A 15532-nucleotide genomic window follows, 5' to 3' on the forward strand; every position below is an offset into this window, starting at 1 on the left:
TAGCCTCATCATCATCACCTGGAAACTTGTCAGAAATGCAGATTCTTAGGCTGGTCTACCCCAGACTTCCGGGATCAAGCCCTCTGGGGGGTAGGGCCCAGCGCTCCGAGGAGACATCCAGGTGATTCTGATGCACGCTGCCTGAAAACACTTAATGAATCCATCACATGCTCTCAACCAGGTCTTTAGAATCTTCTAGTAGAGAAAGAGGCATGAAACCCTGACTCAGTTTTTACTTAAATATCTGCAAACACTGAGGATGCCTGGATTCGTTTTTTTAGGGCTCCTGTCAAAAATTACCACACACTTATGAGCACTGGGTAACATATAGAATTGCCGAATCTCTACATTGGACACCTGAAACCAATATAACACTGGATGTTAACTATACTGGCATAAAAATTTAAAAAACAAAGAAACCCCTCAGAATAAAAACGAACACCCAAACCAAATTATCACAAACCCCGTGGCTTACAACAATAGAAATTTTTTCGCTCACAGTTCTGGAGACCAGATGTCCAAAAGGAAGGTGTTGGGAGGGCCACACTCCCTCCAAAGACTCTCAAGGAGAGTCCTTCCAGCTTCTGGTGTCTTCCAGCTTCTGGTGGCTCTCGGTGTCCCCCGGCTTAGGGGCCACCTTATCGTAGTCTCCACGTGACCTTCACAGGGTCTTGTCTGTGAGTCTCCCTGTGCACCCTTCTGGCTCCTTTCTCTTACGTGAACACCAGTCACCGGCTGCAGGGCCTGCCCTAAATCTCGCGAGATCTCATCTGGCAATCCTTAATTTAATTACATTGCAAGGACCCTCTAATAGAGGTCACATTCACAGGTACTGGGGCTAAGGCTTGGACTTATCTTTTGGGAGGTTAAAATTCAACCAACTACAGTGTCCAGCATACCAGAATCCAAATCTTCATAGAACTCCCCAGTTTTGTTGGTGTATTTTCCACAGATAAAGAAACCTAAAATCCACATTTAGTCATTGTTTTCCCCTCCTTGGGCTACAGGCTGACAGAATCACAGGTAATTGGGTTGTTAATCATCTAGCGTGGAGAACAAACGTTGTCACCCACACTGATGCTCCAAAGTACAATGACTCAGTGCCCCCGGCTGCTCAAATGCGCCCATCTCCCTCCTTCACCCCAGATGTCCAAGAAGCATGTTAATTAATCACATCCAAATGCCTGGTGGCTCACAGGGGATGCTTGCCCCATGAAGCTGAAGGACCCAGTTACTACTTCAAATGCTCACCGCCCTGGAAATCTGCCACCTGTGCTCCAAAGCGAGCACCTGCTATGTGCCAACCTTGTGTCCCAGGGGCCACTGTGGCTCCTGATTGCAATGCCTTGTTCTCCGATATAGCAGTGGGGGAAATATGGCTTCCTCTCTGCCACATTACCCAAAAGGTGGAAACATGCTCTCTCAACTTATGCACAAGTCCAAACCTGTCCAGGTTCTCCAAAGGAGTCACTTCTTCATTGAGTGGTGCAGGGCCAACGTCCTATATAACTCCGGGACGCCACTCATGCTGTATCCCCTGAGAATTGTGCCCTCGTGGGCCATGACTGCCAACCCCTGACATGGCCAGAGAGTGCATCCACACTTGGGATCTCTCCATACCTCAGAATCTTGACTATATCCATCCTGACTATAGAGGAAATCCTTCCTTTCCCCAGAAATAACATATGCCTAGTTCAACTGGCAATGGGCAATTCCATTGCCTTCTTGGGAAGTGCCATCCCAGCCTCATTCTTGAGAATGTGGTCTAACCCCATGGCACAGGATGACAAATTCCAAAAGCTGTGACGTCCCAACAGGTCCCAAATTAAACACAAGTTCAACGTATCCATGCCATCCTTGTTACAAGTATAACGAATGAAAGACATTTGTAGGCATTTGACACCATGGTGTTGGAAACCAAAAGAGTTGTTAAGAAAGGAAAGTAAACTTTCTCATGTACTTGCCAAGTGTCAACCAAAAGGTGCCATCTGGAAATGGCGTAAATATGCACTGGCCGCCAGCAATGGCCAACTTTGTGGGGGCTTTTAAAGTTTTTAGTTAAATTCCAGTTAGTTAACATACAGGGTAATATTAGCTTCATGCGTACAATATAGTGATTCCACACTTCCCTACAACACCCAGGGCTCGTCACAATAAGGGCACTCCTTAATCACTATCACCTATTTCACCTGTCCCCATCAGACTTCCCTTCTGGCAACGATCAGTTTGTTCTCTATAGTTAAGAGTCTGTTTCTCGGTTTGCCTCTCTCTCTCTTTTATTTTTTCCTTTTCCTTGTTTGTTTTGTTTTTTAAATTCCACATATGACTGAAATCATATGGTATTTGTCCTTCTCTAACTGATTTCTCTTAGCATAATACTCTCTAACTCCATCCATGTCCTTGCAAATGGCAAGATATCGTTCTTTTTGATGGCTGAGTTATACTCCACTGTATATACACACCCCCTTTTCTTTCTTTTTTTTTTTATTATTTGAGAGAGAGAGAGAGAGCACGTGAGTGGGGAGAGGGGTGGAGGGAAAGAGAGAGAATCTTAAGCAGGCTTCAAGCTCAGTGTGGAGCCCAATGTTGGGCCTTGATCTCACAACCAGGAGGTGAGCAATGTAATAAGTGTGCTCGGATCATGACCTGAGCCAAAATTGGACACTCAACCAACCGAGCCACCCAGGCACCCTAACACCACCTCTTGTTTATCCATTCATCTGTCAAAGGGCGCTTGGGTGGTTTCCATAGTTTGTCTAGGGTAGATAATGCTGCTATAAACATTGGGGTGCATATATCCCTTTGGATTAGTCTTTTTGTATTCTTTGGGTAAGTACCTAGTGGTGCCATTGCTGGATTGTGGGGTAGTTCTTTTTTTTTTTTTTTAATTTTTTGAAGAACCTCCATACTGTTTTCCAGCGTGGCTGCACCAGTTTGCATCCCCATCAACAAGCACTGGACAACTTTGAATCTCCCTGAGGCTCACAGAGACAGATGCTGTATGGATCAGATCCAAAGGCTTGATTACTTGGTTCCCATTCTTCCCCAGATTATCCTGGTTGGAAGAGAGTGAAAGGACACGATGTGGTGTTTCACTGGGAAAATAAACAGGCCTATACCATCTGCAGTTTCACCAGCATGTCCAAAGAGACCTTCTCTTCTCCCTCTACAGCTCCCATCCTTCCTCCAGCAGAGCCAGTCCCCAGACTGGGAAGCTGGGTGATCAAATTCACCTGACAGTCAAGAAGCTTGATAGGAGCAAGGACAGGAAGAAGTAACCGGAACCAACCAGCTGACCCAATGAGCATTTCTTTCCTCAGCTCAGCCTACTTGGGCTTCCTTTGTACCCACTCTCCTCTTAGTAAATGAGAATCTCTCTTTGCCTCTCACGTTTTGTGTCTTTTTTCTTTCTGGGGCATAGAGAAAGCAACAAATGTGCCCAATGGCACATTTGGACAGAGCCAAGAGATAAGATGTGAACCGCCTGAATCTATTCCCATTTAAAGGATCCTGGGGCCGCAGAAGGCCACAGCTACCGAAAGAAACATCCTCACACCAGTAAAGCACTCTACCTTCTTGCTGGTTCCTATTGCCCATCTTCAATGGCTCTGCCACACTCTCTCTTCTCACCAGACTTTCCAGCTTTTCTTCCCAATTCTTCCCTTCCGATGCCCATTGTTCCGGTCACGCTGGACAGTTCAGGACCTCAGCTTCCCTTCTTAGATTGATGGATGGATGCAACAGTCTCTGCCCCGGCTCTCAATTTTCCTTCCACTCCCAAAGTATCCTGCATTCTGCTGGCAGAGTAAGCTTTCTACAGAACAAATGGAATTCCTTCACGTCCTTTCTTAAGAACCTTAAAGGCTCCTCACTGCCCAGAGGATGAAGCTCACTCTTTTGCCTGGCACCCAAAACCTTTCAGTGCCCACCCCATGTGTCTCTCCAATGCTGTCTCCTGGCGACAAGGCTCCTAGCCACACTAATGGCACAGTATTCCCCACACACATCACACTGTTTTGTACTGGGGAGCTTTGTGAAACCTCTGTGAGTTCCTCTGCCTTTCCATATCATCTTCACCTGCCAAACTGCACATCCTTTAAAATCGAACCCAAATAGTTCTTCTGAAAACCCTTTATGTGTATTCCTCTTGTTAGACCTCTGACCGTGAATTCCTCAAGGTCAGAAGTGATAGGTATCCTTTTAAGTATGTTCTGTACTGAGTACCTTGGCTGTACCTGGGAAGTTCTTAACGAAATTTGGGGAAAGAATGTTTTATTGAGCATTTACTATAGATCAGACCCTCTGCTAAGTGGGCTCTAAATATAGAAACATTTAATAATGAAAATTCTTAGGATGCTCTTTGGATCTGAATGGTAAATGCGCTCTTTCCTATTACAGCAGCCTTACTTCTTTGAAGTTTAATTGCAACACTTAAGATTTGTCACAGGGGTTGACAGTACATACACATTCCTGTATGTGTCCCATTTTAGCAAAAAATTTATTTCTAAGAAGTAAAAAAGCACTATTTAAAGCACGGTTTTTATTTGAGTATAGTCGATACCCAATGTTCCATTTATTTCAGGTGTACAACATAGTGATCACCTTCTCTTTATGTTATGCTGAAAAGCGGTGTTTTTATAAACCTTTTGTATATACAACAAGCCCTTAAATAGAGATCTTTGGTGGGTTTATTCTAATGCAACCCATCTTTTTGCCTTACTATACATGCAATTCCTAAAAACATAGATCCTTACACATGCGCATCCATGTGGGCATGTTATTAATATTCTTCCGGGGTATAGTGGGGCAGGCCCTGGGTCCAGGAGACCATGCTACTGAAAGCAGAACATTTCTCACGCAGCTGTTATCCCTGACCACTTAACCACTACACTTCTGTCCTTTGTGATGGAAGATGATGGATGCGAAGGAGAGAAGGTGTGCTTACAGCCCAACTTTCTTTCTCATCGGGCGAGGTCTCAGAGAAGGGAGTGAGAAGAGAAAAATCATGCATCCAACTGAAATAAAAAAAAAAAATAGAACTGGTAAACATGCACAAACTATGACAGCTCCCTTAATTTCATTCCAGGGAATGGGGCTCAAACAAAAATTAACGTCTACTGCTTAGAAGCCTGCTCATGAGTGCAATCATCTGAGAAGAGAGAGTGTACTTGGCTCAATCCAGTGCTAAGTTTTCCCCTGGATACTATCATCATTCTTGACAAAGACCCATTCAGAAGATGCAGGGAGACATATCCTGTCCAGATTTCAAACTTGTGGAGCCCTGAGTGCTGGGGTCTGGAGGTGGCTGTGCCCTCCCTGCCTTTCCCCCTTCCCTGTTGGTCCAGGTGACTCACATTCTCAGCTGAAATCTAGGTTCCACAGGGGAGGCACACACTTGCCTAGGTGAAGGAAGCACGAAGGCCCCTTCTGCAGTGCTTCTGAGACGTTTCGAAGGCGGTTGTGTTATTTGTCATTATACCTGTTATTTATCTGGATGGCCCAGCTAACAGAAACAAGTCTTCGCTATCCCTCATGGGTCACTGGCCCGTCTTCAGGGCAGGGAGTGGAAAACAGAAGCAGGAGACCCGCCAAGGTAGCAAATGAAGACTTGGATGCCTCCAATGTTCCCGCTCTCTGGGGACCTGTTTCTTCCCAGGCTTCTTCTATAGCTGGATCTTTACAGCGCATGTCACTGCCCACACTAAAGGTTTTATTTTCAGCTGTCAGCACACAAGATTGAAACCTTGTTTGTGTCCTGGTTGGTGTGCCTGGGAATTGTGAGGAGCCCTTGGCCTCAGTCTTTGGTGGTGGGGGGGGGGGTGGGGGAGAGAACCACCCTGATGATATCAGGAGGACTCCTTTCAGGGGAAAATATGCTTCTGGTATCTCATGGGTGAGCTTGGGTCCCCTCAAACCTGGCCAAGCAGTGGAGGGACTGCCAGAGGCACAAAGGCAGGACTGGATGATGGAGAAGTTCTCCGCACCCCAGCTCCCTGAGGGGGGTCGGCTCTGTATTTACAGCTGCTGGGTGCCGCTGCTGTGGGGTGGTTAGGGGAGGAGGGTGCTGGTGGGAGAGGGGTAATCTAAAGCTGTGCACCTGTACCACTGCCCCTCTGAGCACCCAGCACTGTTTGGATACTACCCTGTGTGGTCTTGGCCAATACTCTGGGGATCAGATGGAAGAAGCAAGCTTTTGTCCGGAGTCTCTGGGCCAGTCCAGGGCAGACTTCAGTTAGGACTGCTGGGGAGCATCTCTCTGCAGATGCAGTTAGCCCCTGGCTGGGGATGTTTAATACACGGTTGGCTAGCAAGCCATCTCCAAAACCACTGAAAGAAAACAAAGAAACGAACAAAACTCCAGGAAACTAACTCATGAGTAGATTAGGAGAAGCCCATGGAAGGAAATAGCTCTTCCTAAGAATGAAGACGGACAGGGAGGAGGGTAGGGGTCATCAGCTCAGTTTGTAAGAAACAGGAAGGTGGGAATCTCCAAGGTGAAGCAGCAGAGGTGAATGGTGAAGCAATTAATCGGGGGCTCCAGGGAAGTGGGGTTTACAGAGTTAATCTATCGGAGGATACTTGGACCTTTCGCCATGCATTCTTTTTTATACTGGATAACTCAGATAACTAGATAATTGCAATTTTTTTCTTTCTGCAGGCCTAACTTTGGCTTTAAAAAAGGACAAGAAAGAAAAGCAAAGAGCTCCAAGAAAACAGGAAATTTGTCTACCTTATTCACTGTCTTATCCCCAACCCTAGAATAATGCACACAGTAGGTGCTCAATAGATACCTGAAGAATGAATATGCTCTTCAATGAATTAAGCTTAGTGGTTTCCCTACACAGCTCTGCTTTTGTGCAGAGGAGAAAGTCTTTCCCTGTCTTTCTAGGGCAGCACTTGGGTTGGAGGAGGCCTCCATGAGATCTAGATACTCATGCCATAGGTCATTCAATTATTTAATTAGTTCTTTTATTCTTTTTGTTCAACAAATATTTATTGAAAACCTGCTCTCTATATGCACTAAGCTTAGCATGTGTAAATGCAATGGTGTACCTACACACCTGCTTGGAGTAGACAATCTTGTAGAATGTAGTTCTCTAAGCCCATTATCAAGGTCGGAGGCTTAAATAACCCAGTAATTTAACCAAAACAAGCAACCAACAAACCAAATCAACCAAGCCAGTGAACAAAGGCGCTAAATCCAAAGCCTTGACCCTTTAGGCCTTCAGAACTTCTCGTGGCCATCAACTGACTCAACATGACCAGATCATCCAGACTAGAAAGAACCTTGAGAGGTCATTTTAGATTTGTTCCCACGTATTACTCACAATAGGCTGGGTTATGCTGTAGCAACAAATTAACCCTGAAATCTCTACCATTTAATACAACAAAGGTGTACTTCTTGTTTACACAAGACTTGTTGTGGATGGCTTCTTCCATAGAGTGACGCAGGGAGATCTGCTTCTGTCCAATGACTCAGCATCTCAACCTGAGGCATCCAGATCACGTGGCTCGGGAGGAGAAATGGTAGGCAAATGAAATGCATAGGGGTGATTCACCGCATTAGTCTGGAGGTGACACCTCACTTCCTCTCAGTTCTTTGGCCAGCACTAGTCACATGACTCCACCCAGCCGCAAGGGGGCTGGGAGTGGAAGGGAACACAGGCTCATTCAATGTGCATTAAATGTTGCAGACATGCCCATTCTTTATACAAAACTTCTTGTGAATTATTGTGGAGAATTGAGAAACAACTTTGACACAGTTGACATGATATTTAGGGGACAGATTTTGCAAATAAATGAGCCAATTTCTTTCCTGGTTCCTTTTTAAAAATTTTTTTTAAATGTGTATTCGTTTCTGAGACAGAGAGAGAGAGAGCATGAGCAGGAGAGAAGCAGAGAGATAGAGGGAGACACAGAATACCCAGTGGGCTCTAGGCCCTGAGCTGTCAGCGTAGAGCCCAATGTGGAGCTGGAACCCACGAACTGTGAGATCATGACCTGAGCCCAAATCGGGACGCTTAACCAACTGAGCCACCCAGGCTCAGCCACCCCTTTCCTGGGTTCTTTATCTGGGAATAATTTTGAAATGAAAGGAATATAGTTCTTACCTCTCTTTCTAGATCAGAAGAATTCACTATTGACTTTGGTGTGGGTCCATAGTTCTTGGATCTCTCTTATTGGCTAGGAAAATGTCATCTTACACTGTGTATTTTCAGGTGACAAGGTCTGTTTTTCCAATGTGGCAAAAAGAAATGAAAGAAACCTCTAGATTGTAGAACAAGTAAACTGGTTTCAGTATCTCTAAAAATATTGTGGCAAGAGCATTATCGACCTTTTTAAATTTTTTAAAATCAAAAAAAATTTTAAATTTATTTTTAATAAAATAATTTATTTTAAAATTATTTTTAAAAATAACTTACTGTCAAATTGGCTAACATACAGTGTGTAAAGTGTGCTCTTGGTTTTGGGGGTAGATTCCCGTGGTTCATCGCTTACATACAACATCCAGTGCTCATCCCAACAAGTGCCCTCCTCGATGCCCATCACCCACTTTCCCCTCTCCCCCGCCCTCTGATCAACCCACAGTTTATTCTCTATATTTAAGAGTCTCTTATGGTTTGCCTCCCTCCCTCTCTGTAACTATTTTTTTTTTCCACCTTCCCTTTCCTCATGGTCTAAGAGCCTAAATCTCCATCAACTGGTGAATGGATAAAGAAGATGTGGTTTATACATACAATGGAATACTAACCTGGCAATGAGAAAGTATGAAATCCTACCATTTGCAGCAACGTGGATGGAACTGGAGGGTATTATGCTAAGTGAAATAAGTCAGTCAGAGAAAGATATCAAATGTTTTCACTCATATGTGGAACTTGAGAAGCTTATCTACCTTTTTTTAATTTTAAGTTTGTTTATTTTTAGGAGAGAGAGAGAAAGGGGGGAGAGGCTGAAAGAGTGGGAGACCGAGGATCTTAAGCGGGTTCTGTGCTGACAGCAGAACGATCGCGGCGGGGCTCAAACTCACCAACCATGAGATCATGACCTGAGCTGAAGTTGGACGCTCAACTCAGTGAGCCACCCAGGTGCCCCAACATCATCTACCTTTTGAATGCACACCATTGCAAACCTTTGTCTGTGGGGCTCCTGTTTACTATAAATAGAGTTGATTTTATCTGAAATGTTAGAAAAACATTTGCTTCGGCTAGGCTCACTTTTCATTACTAGGTAGAAAGCGTCAACTTCTTTTTTTGTGTTTCTTCTGCCATTGGGGCTTTTATTAAGTGTTGTACCATTTATTTCTAATTCAGCTATAGATTTCTATTACCCACTAAGTGTGCTTTGATTCTGTCCTGGCTTGCTCAGGCACATTTTCCAATAAACAACGGTGGTGTAATTAGCACTAGACCCATGAAAGAAGTATGTTGAAATATGGTAATTTATTCCATTTGCTGATATAAGTTTATTCCTGGGTAGCATTTTTCCAGATCAATACGGATTTGATTTTCTTAAACCCTCACTTCCTAGTGATGGATCTTTCATTATATCATAAATCATCTGGTTATAATTCAGTGGCATAAGCCCTTCACTTTAGATTTTGCATTTATAGTTGATAGTACTTGAAATGTTGGTGGCTTCATTATGGAGTCTAAGGGCACGATTACTCCTTGAAATTGGAAAATAGTATGCTTAGCTGGAGTTAAAAAAACCAATTTGGGGTAAATTCAGTAATGCAAACCTGATCACAGCCACTGATAGGGGGCTTGGAGTGAAATTTTGCCTTGTAGCAACTCATCATCCAGAGGAAAAAAGCCTTCACCTCAGAAGGAAAGCTGGAGTGTCATAGGGAACTTGAACACTCAGGGGTGTATAAGACTCAGTCCGTGATCTCTCTTGGCCCTTTTAATTTACTGACCCAACATTTTTAGGAATCTTCCTTTTGACATCCCTTCAAAATATTTTTTGAGCGTCTATTGTACGTTAGGCCCCATGAAAACCATGTGCAGGATAGTGGGGGTGCCACTATGGATAGAGAGAATCTGAAGATATATGTCAGGCCTTAAGAATTCACCTTTTCCGGGATGCCTGGGTGGCTCAGTCAGTTAAGCATCTGACTCTTGACTTCAAATCAGGTCATGATCTCACAGCGTGTGAGTTTGAGCCCCGCCTTGGGCTCTTCGATGATGGTGTGGAACCTGCTTGGGATTCTCTCTCTCCCTCTCTCTCTGCCCCTCCCCTGCTCACTCTCTCTCTCAAAATAAATAAATAAACCCAAAACAACAACAACAATCAGAATTCACCTTTTCCTTTGGTCTTTCCTTTTTTTTTTTTATTTAAAAAATTTTTTTTTCAACGTTTATTTATTTTTGGGACAGAGAGAGACATAGCATGAACGGGGGAGGGGCAGAGAGAGAGGGAGACACAGAATCGGAAACAGGCTCCAGGCTCTGAGCCATCAGCCCAGAGCCTGACGCGGGGCTCGAACTCACAGACCTCGAGATCATGACCTGGCTGAAGTCAGACGCTTAACAGACTGCGCCACCCAGGCGCCCCTCCTTTGGTCTTTCCTTGAGAGACAGTAAAGATTTGATAGACTAAGTATAGATTTATAATATTTTTGGTTCCTGGATTGTGTTTCTTTGAATGCAATACTTGGCTGAGACTGGGCCAGCGGGAGTCGGGGGGTTTGGGGGCTGGAGACACTTTCCCTTGAGAGGTGCCTCCAATCTGATAAGTAGAGCACGAACGACTGTTTAGAAATACATCCAACAGATAACAGTCCGGGTTCTTCCCTGGGGATGTTATAGGATAGTTCTTATAGGAGATACATTTTGGGGTGTCCGCTCACCCCAGGACTCTCTGTCTGAAAACTGTTTCCTCACCTGCAAACACTAGCATGTTGCCAGCAGGCTAGCACTAGGAGTCATCTCCTTTCCTCCAACAGGAAGGAGTGCCTGGTCCAAGTTGGGCTAACCAGAGGGTTTTTTCCGGAGAACGAGGGGTTCAATGTGGGGGATGGCCACTCAGGAGCTGTGGGGGGCCACAGATGTCCATGAGATCCTCAAACGCGCACAAGCAAAGGCAGAAGACTAAGGAGACAACTGGAGGAAAACAGGTTCAAAAATTGGGATAGAACACTTTTGACCTCTTGCTGGTTTTCCTCTTCCTGGTTCCAGGCTCTCATGAAGAGGCTGCCCTTAGGTTCTTATAAGACACGTAATACCCGGCAAAGAAATTCTGTTTCCTTATTGCTCAAGTTACCTCGAAGTAACTTTTGACCATGTGAAATCCAAAGAACGTGGCCTAAGACACCTGCCTTTTATGGCCCCAAATCCTCAGGTTATTGTGTTTACTTTCGGATACTTCTGGTCTCATCTGTTGGCTAACTTGTTGCGTGTTAATGGCACAAAGTTGCCCATCAGCCTTGATGACCTGTTTTCTCTCTAGAATCACCAACCCAGCAGGGGAACGAGTACCTGCTAGTATTTTCCTGAGAAAGCTCTTAAATCATCTCCTCTCCCGCCGGGTATGATTGTGTCATTTAACGGTTTAACCACCTCCCCCTAAACTTCAGCCTGTGTTTGTTTTTGAGTATTTATCTATGGCATCCTCCCAGAAGCTTTCGTTGTGGGGCTCTAGTCTTGACATCTCTCTCAGACAAAATTAGTTGTATTTAGAAGTTACCCTGGCATCGGTTTTCCAATGGGCTGCATTTTCTCACTGGGGGCCAAAAGTAAACCAGTGTCCACACCTATGGTAGATAAACATTTGAAAAGCATCTTCCACCGTGAAGCTTTGTAACACAAGCTGGACCGCATGCAACACAAAGGGCTCTCAGGGGACGGGTTTCCCATGGTGAGAGAGGCTCAGAGCCCTTTCTCCCAAGGGTGGCCTCAGATCCCTGAAGGTTTATGAAAAATGCAGTTTGCTGCTACAAACCTGCTGAATCAGACTTTCTAGGGATGGGGCGAGGACCTCTGGAATTACATAATTACTACCTAGGTAATTTTGATGCATGGAACCCATTGGCTCTGAGCCGAGAGTCGCAATTCTCAGATCCAAATATAATTGTTAGACTGTATTCTGAAAAATTAAAGTCAGTTAAACTACACTTCTATTTGTGAAGAGTGTCACTCCTGGGAAAAACTGAACATATCTCAGATCCTCCAAAATTGTATTATAAGCCCCAGGCTCAGATCTTTCCATCCTGACCACTGGGATCGATATCAGATTGTCCTGAAGCGGGTGGGACTGGCAGCCATGTTTTTTGTTTGCTTTGGGAGAAGACAGACAAACATAGGTTAAGGCAGAGATTCGTCATGTGTGGTCCTTAACCCTGCTGGACCGGAATGACTTGAAAGACCTTATTAAAAAAGCATATTCTGGGCTTGACCCCAGAGCCACTGAACCAGACAGAACGTGAGTAGGACTAGGAGACTGGCTTCGTTTAGTAAATTGCGGGCATTTCTTACACGTGGTAAAGATGCAGGCCTTCCTGGGATGTCGCTAACTCCTGTTTAATGCTTCATTAAGATAAAATAAATGAGGCCGGGATACCAATGGCATCTACTTTCTGCTACTCTTTGAGTTGTTGATGATGATGATGGATAGTAACGGCAGCGACAGATAACGTTTCGAGCTCTTATGGTGGCAGACACAGAACTAGGAGGTTGACCTGCATTATTCCTGTAAACCCACACAACTCCATTACTCTCCCTTTAGTGAGCTAAAAACTGAGGCTCAAAGAGGACCGGCACATTTTCTGAGATGACACAACAAGTGGCCGAAATGGGATTAAACTGCTCAAGGGGAGCCAAATAAAAGGTGTGGGAGCTGCCATTCAGAATTCATCCTTCATGTATATATTTTTTCAAGTTTTAATCTTTTTTTGGGAGAGAGAGAGAAAAGGCGTGAGTGCCGAAGGGGGAGAGAGAGAGGGAGAGAGAGAGAATCCCAAGTAGGCTCTGTGCTGTTAGCACAGACCCCAACACAGAGCTTGAACTCACGAACCAGGAGATCATAACCTGAGCTGAAGTCGGACAGTTAACCTAGGTGCCCCCATCCTTCAATGTGTTAATTAGGGTTGCAAGGAACACTTGAGTGCAAGTAAGAGCTGATAAAAGCACGGGTGGCTCAGTCAGTTAGGCGTCCGACTTCAGCTCAGGTCATGATCTCACGGTTCGTGGGTTCGAGCCCCGCATCGGGGGGAGGGATTCCGTGTCTTCCTCTCTCTCTGCCCCTCCTCCACCCGCACTGTGTCTCTCTCAAAAATAAACATTAAAAAAAAAAGTTGATGGAAGTGCATGATGTAATGATACACAAGCACAGGGTGTGTGAAGGACCTAAATTGCGTGCTGATCCTAGAAGAGTACCTCTAGGGCAGGAAGTGGAATGCGTTCAGAGGTGAGGAAGTCCCAGGGACCAGCTCCTGTGGGTCACATGTGATCTCCCTGGGGTCACATGCATCTGTATTCTTGGTCCTGCTCTCTGCCTGAGCTTCTGCTCCTCCATCCTTCATCCTACCCTGATGCTGTGGGTCCTGGCTGCCCTCCCTATACATCCTCCCGGCTTCAGCCTGCATTGCCAACAGCCTCAGTCTCTCAGGATTCCTTAGTTTACATTTTGGAGAGAGGGAACCTGGTCCATTTTACTGGTTTGTGTTACATCACTTATGGATTGCTGGCTAGGTGCCACTCTCGACTCCAATCATTTTGGCTGTAGAGGAGGAAGAGGGGGGTCATATAGTGAAACCATGGCTCCCTGAGGGCCATGGTCCCCAGGAAGGTCTGTGAACAGAACAAGCACGGTAACTTGTCATTTCCAACACAACTCGAGTCTTCATGCAAAGGCTCTCAGAAGGCCTTAGAAAGAAGTAAGTCTTGTCTGGAATGCCAAGTCCCCGTGGTTAGGATGGGTGACAATATTTGTTATTTCAGATTTCATTCCTGGTGGCAAGTTGAGTTTGTAAGCTCCTTTAGGGTAAAGTTTTGTTTGTATGTTGCTGTATTCCAAGCACCTAGCATGTGTCCAGCATTCAGCAGGTTCTCAATAAATACTTGTTGAAAGAACGTTATCACAGTTTTCCAGCAACTTCCAGATGTCATGGATCAGACATGGGAAAATCTGATTTACATACTGCTTTGGTCCTGGCTCCTAGACACTATGAATGCCACCCTAACCATAACATATTCGTGGACAGAATTCCCTAGATGACACATTTCCTTAAAAGCTAATACGGATATTTTGGAGTCACTTGTTTTCAACTCCTGCTAATAACTGAAAACTAACCATGTGGCCTGGGTAGGAGTCGGTTTCTAGAATCCTCAAGTAACAGAGATGCTAAGAAAGCAAAACATTTAAACCGATGGTTCTTGGGGCGCTTGGGTGACTCGGTTGAGTGTCTCTTGATTTTGGCTCAGATCGCGATTTCACGGTTTGTGCGATCGAGCCCTGTGTTGGGCTTTGCGTCAAAATAAACAAACATTAAAAAAACAAAAACAAAAACAAAAACTGGTGATTCTCACCCAGGAGTGATTTTGTCCCCAAGGGACGTTCAGCAATGTGTCGAGATATTTTTTTTTTCAACGTTTGTTTATTTTTGGGACAGAGAGAGACAGAGCGTGAACGGGGGAGGGGCAGAGAGAGAGAGGGAGACACAGAATCGGAAACAGGCTCCAGGCTCCGAGCCATCAGCCCAGAGCCTGACGCGGGGCTCGAACTCACAGACTGCGAGATCGTGACCTGGCTGAAGTCAGACGCTTAACCGACTGCGCCACCCAGGCGCCCCGAGATATTTTTTAATAGTGGTAAAATAAAGATACAATTCACCATTTCTAAGTGCAGAGTTTGGTAGTATGTTGTACCAACAACTGCTAGATTTTTCCTCTTGAAAAACTTTAAAACTTGGAACTTTATACCCATTACATAACTTCCAGTTCTCCTCTCCTCTCAGCCCTTTGGAAACCCCCATTCTATTTTTCATCTCTACGAATCTACCCTTGGTGTCTCAGGTCAGTGGAGTTAGGAATTATTGGCCTTTTTGTGACTGGTTCATTTCACTGCACAGGAGGTCCTCTAGGTTCATCTACGTTGTAGCATGGGACGGGATTTTCTTCTTTCTAAGACTGAATGACACGGCACGCTATATGTCTACACCACATCTCGTTCATCCATTCGTCCACTGATGGACATGTGGGTCGCTTCCACCTTTTAGCTATTGTGGATAATGCCAGTACGAGTGCAGGGGCGCTCCTATCCTTCTGAGGCCGTGCTTTTAATTCTCTTCGGTATCTGCCCACAAGTACAGTAGTTTGACGTTTAAATTAGTGAGAAACTGCTGTAGTGTTTTCCACAGAGGATGCACCATCTCCACAGTCTCACCCACGGTATACAAGGGTTCCAATTTCTTCGCATCCTCACCCACACCTGTTTTTATCCTTTATTTTTTTGACAGCAGCCATCGTGTGGGCGTGATGCACAGAGAGATTTTTGGTTGTCACAACTCGGAACAGGGGGCACCTACCACTAGCAT

This window comes from Lynx canadensis, chromosome A2 (genome assembly GCF_007474595.2).
Source record: "Lynx canadensis isolate LIC74 chromosome A2, mLynCan4.pri.v2, whole genome shotgun sequence".
Classification (NCBI taxonomy): domain Eukaryota; kingdom Metazoa; phylum Chordata; class Mammalia; order Carnivora; family Felidae; genus Lynx; species Lynx canadensis.